The 9,611-nt window shown below is 41.2% G+C and overlaps 1 non-coding gene across 1 annotated transcript; it reads right to left on the bottom strand.

Annotated features, from left to right (window-relative positions):
* Positions 1 to 7,225: 7,225 nt before the first annotated feature.
* Trnas-cga (transfer RNA serine (anticodon CGA)) lies at positions 7,226 to 7,307 on the bottom strand. Its single transcript has one exon. It is a non-coding gene; the product is annotated as a tRNA-Ser (tRNA).
* Between the last annotated feature and the right edge of the window lie 2,304 nt (positions 7,308 to 9,611).

Genomic DNA, 9,611 nt, shown 5'->3' with positions numbered 1-9,611 from the left:
GGTGCTTTCAAGGGAGGCAGCAGTTCTGTAAATGAAGGACTAAGTACAAAAAAAGAACAAAACGAATTGTCCCTGTATGAAAGCGAGACATCGATGAGGGGAAGAGACTATAGATGGAATAGTACGGAGTGAATACAAGCACAGTAATAGAAGCGAGACACATAAGGACGAAAGCCTGTAGATTGTATTCCTTTTGTTTTACCTTCCATAAACCTTGATCAATACTGAAGGCTGAAATGGAAAGCCCGTGAAATTACAGTGAGTGGGAATGGAAGAAAGAAGAAGAAAAAAAGAAAAAACGCCTACAAGACCATTTATTTATGTTTTTCAAAAGGTATGGAAAAAACGAAGGAAGGAATGGACTGAAAAATTATAATTACTGGAAATGCCAGAGGGAAAGGGAGACTAGAAAACCATTTACGCTATTTTTTTTTTTTTCCATTTTTAAGAGGAGATTGAATAAAAAGAAAAAAATGGAAACTAGTAACCATATAAGAAATAAACAGTGAAAGAAAAAGGAGCAAGGAATGAAAATAAACGAGGCGTCATAGTTCAAGCGCAGTTATAAACATTGTATTTACAGACCCACAAATTATGTTTTGAGGTCAATTTCCGATGCGTCAGCCAGCCTCAGCTCTAGCAGGAAAGGTAAGTCGCGGTATGTACGAGTAAATATAGCCGCTCAAGATGATACCTGGGAATGCAAGGGGAGAAACTGCGGCGAATATTGCAAAGGGTGATGACCGACTCAGACACACACACACACACACACACACACACACACACACACACACACACACACACACACACACACACACACACACACACACACACACACACACACACACACACGTCAGTCCGCACGTACACACCGAGGTTAGATTATAAATAGGTGCTCCTACTGAATAATAAACTTTTTAGCGGAACAGCAGAGAGAAGGGCAGGAGAAGGCTTGCTTGGGATGCCGTTAGGGTAGGGAAGGAGGTAAAAAGAACCGGAAAAGTTAGCACCATTGGGCAAGGAATACAGAGCAGGACATGTACTCGTATTCATTCCACGAGCATTACATGTGTCCCCGTGTCCCGCCAGGAAATTTGGTCAGGAATTGTGTTTGGTTGTTGCTTGTTAATTATGTGTGTGTATGTTGTTCCTCTTGTCCATGCGTATTTGTAATTTGACGAGGATTGGTCACTTTGTTTGTTTGTTTGCTTGCTTGATTGTTGATTGATTAATTGTTTCTTTACTTGCCAAGGAGTCTGAGAAAGGGGACAAAAATGAGGGAGGGATAAAAGTATGCTGTTAAAAGAATAAATAAATAAAACAAAGAAAAATAATGTAGTAGTAGTAGTAGTAGTAGTAGTATTAGTAGTAGCAGCAGTAGTAGTAGTAGTAGTAACAGCAGTAATAATAGTAATAATAATAATAATGATAATAATAATAATAATAATAATAATAATAATAATAATAATAATAATAATAATAATAATCAACAATAATAATAAAAAAAAACAGTGATCAGTGAACCATTTTATTTATTTACTTGCCTTATGCTATTAATATTCTAAGGGAGTTTAACCAAGGGAGAAATAATAATAAGAAAAAAAAAACACTTCATTAACGACTGTTGATGTGACTCATGTTTTATTCAGTGTGTGACGGAAGGCTTCACTATTCATTTTGATGCAAAGAAGTACCATATAAATTGTGCGCGTCTTGAAGGTGTACAGAGGGTATGAAGGTTCCTCTCTCTCTCTCTCTCTCTCTCTCTCTCTCTCTCTCTCTCTCTCTCTCTCTCTCTCTCTCTCTCTCTCTCTCTTGAAGTTCAGCACTTTCAAAATAACAAATCCTATAAAATTTTCTTGGTCTTTATTTTTCACTTGATAGCGATGAGAAGATGATTAATTATGTACATACCTAAAGGCTTCCTCCTTTTCAACCGTATAAACTGAGTTGTAAACATACCGAAAACTGAAGAAAAACGCGCTACGTGATAAGCACAAAAGGTCTGCTTGAGAAAAAAAAAAAGGAGAGAAAAATGTCCGCTACATGCAAAGGCGTTTAAAAATGTCCCCTTCACGCATGCCAATGAAAAAAGAAAAAGGCTAGTAGAAGCAAAAGACGAAAAAAAAAAATGTCATGGTTACTAAAACTGGATGTAAAAATGCCCTCTCCTTCCAAAGACGATAAAAAAATTTTCCTTCACTTCATGATGATGTGGAAATGGTGATTTTATGCAAAGGTGAAAAAAAAATCTCTTCCATGCAAATACGATTAAAAAAAAGTTCGGTCCATTAAAAGACGATTAAAAAGGCTTAATGTAAAGGCAGCAATTAAAGGTCTCCACATGAAAAGACAGTGAGTAAAAATAAGTAATAAGAAAAAAAGAAGAAAAGGAAAAAAGGAATTACTCTCCATGCAATAACGATGGAAAAAAAAATGATACCATTCCATACAAAGGTGGCAAATGAACAAACTTCATGTTAAAGTGGTAAAGCAATTCGCTGCATGTAAGAGACAACAACAACAACAACAACAACAACAACAACAACAACAACAACAACAAAAGTCTCTACATTGAAGTTAAAGACAAGATGAAAGGTCTGAGACATGCAAATTCGCAAAAGAGAGAGAGAGAGAGAGAGAGAGAGAGAGAGAGAGAGAGAGAGAGAGAGAGAGAGAGAGAGAGAGAGAGAGAGAGAGAGAGAGACTAGCAAATAATACATGCGATAAAAACACACCAGGTTGCTTGCGGATCGGATGAAAAAGGTAGTTTCGCTGCGTGTTGAGGCACTGTAAAAATGCGACGTGGATAAAAAGAGAAAAGCTCGCTACGTGTATAGGTAAGAAAAAAAAAATCTACATGGAAAGACCGCAATAGAATAGGACAGTGACATGCAAAGGTGTTAAGGAGAGAGAGAGAGAGAGAGAGAGAGAGAGAGAGAGAGAGAGAGAGAGAGAGAGAGAGAGAGAGAGAGAGAGAGAGAGATACTTATAATATGGTAAAATTTAAAAGAAAGAAAAAAATCATATTACGTATTAAAAAAAGTGATGGTAGCAGAATAAAATCAATCCAAATGTTAATGCTAATGTAATAGAAGAAGGTGACTGGTAAACTGTGGAACGCCCTGCCTGCTTCTGTATTCCCTTCTGCCTATGACTTAAACTCTTTCAAAAGGAAGGTTTGAAAACACTTCTCGTGATTTACGGATATTTCCTTGAGATCTTCTGTTTTGGGGATTGGCGTCTTCAGTGGGACTTTTCAGTTCGCTTTTTCATTTTTGTTGATCTTGGTTCATGCCCTCTTACATAATATATATATATATATGTGTATATATATATATATATATATATATATATATATATATATATATATATATATATATATATATATATATATATATATATATATATATATATATATCAGATAATTCGTCCATAAAATACTATTACGAATTCTTTGCTTATTTACCTAACCTAACCTAACAAAAAAACTAAAAATAAGTAATATTTCTTTACAACTTTTTGTTGGTAACAAGTCCTGCCTCTCGAGCTACTGTGTTATTTGTTGAACCTATCCATAGAATGAGAACAACAAAACCTACTGGTATTGAGTGAGTGTAGTAAGTCTCTCCTCACAGCAGCATCATTCCTGTCCACACATTTACACAGGAACACCCCATTCTTGATTTAACCAAACCTAACCTAAACTAACCTAAACTAACCTAACCTAACCTACTAACTAAACCAGCACAGCACAGCACAGCTTACTAGAGTTAAACGGCTGTAATAAATCTCTCCTCCTAACCAGCTTCGTTCCCACCCACAGTCCTGTCAGTACCCAGCCACTTACCTCATAACTCATCTGTTAATTTGACAAAACCTGACATTACTTGATTACACTCGTCACCCACTGCACCAACTTCCACTTCACCACCACCTGCACTCTTCTTATCCTCATCCATCTCCCTTACACGACTAAACGTATATTTCACCCACCAATTAACTTAGCACAAGGAAATAACGGAGCCAGGCATGAAAGTTGAACTAGGCAAGGGGGATTAACCACTAGGAGCTAACGAAGGATGTGTTAAGTGCATGAATGTGTTAGCATGAAGGTACAGGGAGGAGAAAGGAGGGAACAACTCAATGGTAAACTAGACAGTGAGGAGAAGGAGGCGAGAAAGGCAATTAAGAACAGGTGTGGGTTTAAAGAAGGGCCGTGGAGCACGAGGATAATTGTTACTGTGGGAAGTACAGAGAGAAAACGGATGTTGGGTAGAATTTAAAGAGCAGGAAATGGGGAGGAGTAGAGAGAGGTGATGGGAGGAGAACGTGTAGGGAAAGGAGGAGGAGGAGGAGGAGGAGGAGGAGGAGGAGGAGGAGGAAGCTTAAGGCATGGACATGGGGAGGGGAAATGAGAAAACTTGGAGAAATCAACGTTGCACAACAAGTAAAGAGTAAGAGGAAATATTAGCAGGAAAAACCCGGGTACCTGGTTATTGACTGTAATGTATTCCTAGTTTGTCGTACACGCCCATCCTTCTCTCTCTCTCTCTCTCTCTCTCTCTCTCTCTCTCTCTCTCTCTCTCTCTCTCTCTCTCTCTCTCTCTCTCTCTCTCCCAGCCCTCAAGGAGAACCGGAGCCAAGCAAGGCTGTCAACTGGTCACTTTTTTTAAGCCATGCTGTCTCGCCCAAGCCTAAATCTGTCCCACGGCAGACATGCGCCTCATTTCTTTGATGTGTCACCGCGCGCCAGAATGCGCGCGTGACGGGACTTGGAAACAGCACTCAGGAGCGGCGCCACTGTAATAATTAATTATTAATAATAATAATAATAATAATAATAATAATAATAATAATAATAATAATAATAATGATAATAATAATAATAATAATGATAATTAACCAGTATTGCACCTCCCTTCCCCGAGCACTAGGTGAGGACAGACACTAGCACCAGCAACACCTGCGTTGGCGTGAAGGCTGCGCGAAAGTCGAAGGGCAGCATGCAGGTTAAGAGTAAAGCGCCTGCAGAGCGCCTTCCTGCAGGTGACCGCTGCTGGCAGAGCTGTGCTGTGTCTCTTGTGCCGATAGGTGGAGGGTTTCGGAGAGGCAACGTGGAGGAGAAGCAGGAGGAGGAGGAGGAGGAGGAGGAGAAGGAGGAGGAGAGGGACGGGAGGGGGAAGAAGAAGGAGGAGAGCGAGGAGGAGGAGCCTTCAGAACGTATGGTAATGAGAGACAATTGGTGTGGTAGTGGTGGTGATGGTGGTGATGGCGATGCTGGTTTTACTACTACTACTGCTACTAATACTACTATTACTAACACCACCACCACCATCACCACCTTTACTACTACTACTACTACTACTACTACTACTACTACTACTACTACTACTACTACTACCACCACCACCACCACCACCACCACCACCACCACCACCACCACCACCACCACCACCACCACCTCTACTACTACTACTACTACTACTACTACTACTACTACCCTGATACGATTCGCATCAACTGACTGCATAAAAAAATCAGAAAAGAGCATACCACGTAGATGCTGAGATTACTGCCAATTAACTAGACCAGGGATTAACAGTTATTTCCACGAATGCTTGCGTGGGAGAGAATTCCTGCACTGCCCCTGACTTAATCCGGTGCTTTTTGGAAGTTAGATGGAAAGGGAAGAGCGTAAAGATAGCGAGCACTAGGGATATGAGGATTTCCTCGACGTGATTAGCCAGTTTAACAAGAAATGAGGCTGATACGAGGAAACTTGGCTGGTGTTCTTTTGTGTGTGTGTGTATGTGTATCAGTGTGTGTGTGTGTGTGTGTGTGTGTGTGCGTATGTATGAAGGGGAAACCTTGAATCTGTGAGATGAAATGTCAGATAATTATTTTTAGAGAGAGAGAGAGAGAGAGAGAGAGAGAGAGAGAGAGAGAGAGAGAGAGAGAGAGAGAGAGAGAGAGAGAGAGAGAGAGAGAGAGTCGCTTAATTGCAACTCCGATCAAAAATGTAAAAATACAAGTACAAGAGAAAAAAAAATGTTCTATTCTCGATGTAACCACGAAACAAGAGGATGCAGAAGGGAGGCACATGAAGCAAGTATAGAAACCAAAACAGGAAACGAAAAAAAAAATAATAATAAACGAAAAGAAAAACAGAGGAAAAATTAAAAAAAAGGAGGAAAAAGTAAATAACGCATAACAAATCTAGTGCGTACTCCACCCGAAACCATAAAGTATTTCATTTACAATTCGCCCATAACCTGTATGCCCAACTAAGTGATAATAATCCATGCGAAATGCGTCAAACTTTAAAGTAAGCTGCGTAAACTCAGATTAGCGACCGTGCAGAAGTGAGGCAAATCTGCGGCAGAATAACACGACTTGGACATGTGGTTGTAACCTTGAGGAGAGGAAGAAGATAGCAAGGCAAGGCAAGGCAAGGCTTACGATAGCGAAAGTATGTTGTGTGGGAGAGAGAGAGAGAGAGAGAGAGAGAGAGAGAGAGAGAGAGAGAGAGAGAGAGAGAGAGAGAGAGTATACTCGTAGCAGGAATGGTATCGAGGACGCCTAGTAGAGAAAGGACCAGTTACTACCAGCGCAGCGAGGAAGGAACCAGATCACCACATTGGCATATCCCATGTGGAGGGCAGTGGGATGAGGCCGCAGGTGGCTCACGGGAGGCCCCGCCCGCTGTGACTGTAGGCGGCGAGGATCTGAATGAAGGGACCGCTCTCTCTCTCTCTCTCTCTCTCTCTCTCTCTCTCTCTCTCTCTCTCTCTGGAATAAAAAAAAGAATAATAATAACCACAAAAACTCCCAGACTCTTCGCCCCCCCCTTCCCCCGCTCCTCCCATGATGCTGTGGCGATGAATGGCGCGCCCCCGCCTAACCGCACGCCCATTCACACCACGGCACAACCCTGAACGAATTAGGTGCCGCTTTATGACCCTGGGCACGCCCCCGCTCTCTTCATGGTGGTGGTGATAGTGCTCCGCGGAGATACGCGTGCTGAGCTGAATGATAATGGTGCCAGATCCACAAATATGATACTGAACAGAGGTGAGTGGGCGGGGGCGCGGAGGAAGTGGTGCTCCATGGATCGCAGGAACGCTGGTGGCGCCTCGTCTTGGTGGGCGCCTTGTCCTTCAGAGTCTCATCCTATTAGGCATCCGCTGCACCATGCAATAAATTCAAAGTTAAAACTACAGTTCGCTGTGGACAGGATTCGAACCTGTGCGGGCAGAGCCCAATGGATTTCGAGTCCATCTCCTTAACCACTCGGACACCACAGCGCGTGCCTGGTACACTAAAGTTGGTGTAAGTAATTCTTATTTGTAATTAATTTTTTAATTTGTTTTTTTTCATTGTTTTGACGACATTCACGGCACGGTGGGTTGTCACTTTCTAGCTTTCACCTGACACTCGCCTTGGCACTGACCCAGATCATGCACACCACGAGTCGCGGTGACGACAGGCAGGTGGCGGCTGGCGGGCGGCAAGTGGCAGGCTCTGGATGTCACCACCGCCAGCCACATGTCACCGTGTCACCACTCGCCACGCCTGCAGGTCTTTAAATACTGCTGTCCTCTTATTAACTTCTCTGTTTATCCATTCATCTGGTTATTTTTTGTGCCAATCTATTTTACTTTTAATCAGGGAGAGAGAGAGAGAGAGAGAGAGAGAGAGAGAGAGAGAGAGAGAGAGAGAGAGAGAGAGAGAGAGAGAGAGATCACATTAAAGGAAAAGAACAAGGTGAACCTTCTTCGAGGGAGACGCGGAGCACCGGCAGAAGGTGAAAGTGTTTTGAAAGCGAAGGCCCCGCACACCCACGCCTCGGGCCTCTCCCCGCCCCATTACTGCCCCACCCTATGCTCCAACTTGACCCATCACTCCCTCACACACCCACGCCCCGGGCCCCGCCCCATCGCTACCTCGACTGCACCCATCACTCTCTTCCACCTCTCTGGTTCCGCCCCATCCCCTGCCTCGCCTCACCATTGCCTCTTTTCTCTCAATTATGGCCCCTCACCCATCTCATCGCATCATTCTTCCTTCACTCTCCAGTCCCCCAAGAACAGTCTCGATCATAGTCGAGTAACTTTCTGTATTCAAGCCCCATGATGTTTAGCGTTTTTCCTCAATCTTAAGTCCTCTGACCAGCTAATATTATGTCAGTTGTCAGGTTTTGGAAGGAGATTGCCAGCAAATCAGTGATTTCAAAATTGAAGGGAAGCCCAAAGCAGTGGGAGGGAGTGTGGCAGGTTACATAACTTATGACCAGGACTCTACCAAGTATTTTCCTTTTCTATCTCTTTTTTTTTTTTTTTTTTTTTACGGAACCAATATTCAATCTCCATTTCATGTTTGAAAATTTTAAAAAATTTGATTTACTGTAATGTTTGCTGACCCAAAGGATGGAACAAACTTAACAACAACGCAATAAGTGAATAAATGTTAGAGAGGTTCAAGGTGACTAAATTTATGGATGATTATAACAGATAATAAATCTTAAGTGCTCAGGGGTTCCTTGTGTATGTCAGGTGGTCTTTTGCAATCTCCTTATTTTCTTCTGTTCGTATATCTTACATTATATATATATATATATATATATATATATATATATATATATATATATATATATATATATATATATATATATATATATATATATATATATATATATATATATATATATATATATATATATATATATATATATATATATATATATATATATATATATATAGATGGTAGACTGATAACATGTTTAGTTATATCCTTGTAATGGAGGTTAGTGGATATTCTCTGCTGACTAGAGGAAAGAAGGAAGAGAATGATGACTCCAGTAAACACTGTAATACTTTGTACTACACAGATACAACGTCACACATTCCACGCATATTAATGGTAAACTCAACTCTCTTCACAATATTGACTTTCTTGACCGCAGGTAAACAATTTTTAAGATTAGTATAAATCATGCAATTGTTTACGACTCGTGTACACTTGAAGTAAGTTGTAAGGATTGTATAGAGTTTTTGTTTACATTTTCTCTTTCAAGGCGTTTTGGTTTCGCTCATACTGGCAGGAAGTTTTTGAAGAATGATAGAATTTTATAGTTAGTCCTGCCATGTTGTAAGGTATGGAACGACAACACTGACGAAAAGACATGAGGCAAAATTAGAATTTAATATGCTGCGTTTTGTTTATTTGAATTGAAGAGGCTTTAAAAAAAAAAAAGGAATGAAAATATTAGAGTTACAAGACTTAAGTCTGTCCATCAAGGTAGAGAGGCGAGAATGAGGGGATTTGTCCGTGAGCTGAGGAGGAGGAAGGTGATGGATCCGACAGACAAGAGGAAGAGAGGAAAACCAAAGAGAAGGTTTGAGGATGCATAGAAGGAAGACAAACTTTATGATGGGTGTGCCAATGGGACACGGAAGGCAGAGTAAATGGGGACGCGTGATCCCTTGTGCCGACCCCTAACGGAAGCAACCAAAGAGGAAGAAACATTGCATCTAGTAGCTTTGTTAAGGCTTTGGCTACACGTGAGTTGACAGGATAGTATATATACTTTATTCAGACTTCCTGTTGGC

Source organism: Scylla paramamosain, chromosome 21 (genome assembly GCF_035594125.1).
Source record: "Scylla paramamosain isolate STU-SP2022 chromosome 21, ASM3559412v1, whole genome shotgun sequence".
Lineage (NCBI taxonomy): Eukaryota > Metazoa > Arthropoda > Malacostraca > Decapoda > Portunidae > Scylla > Scylla paramamosain.
This window is presented reverse-complemented; position numbering and strand designations above follow the sequence as displayed.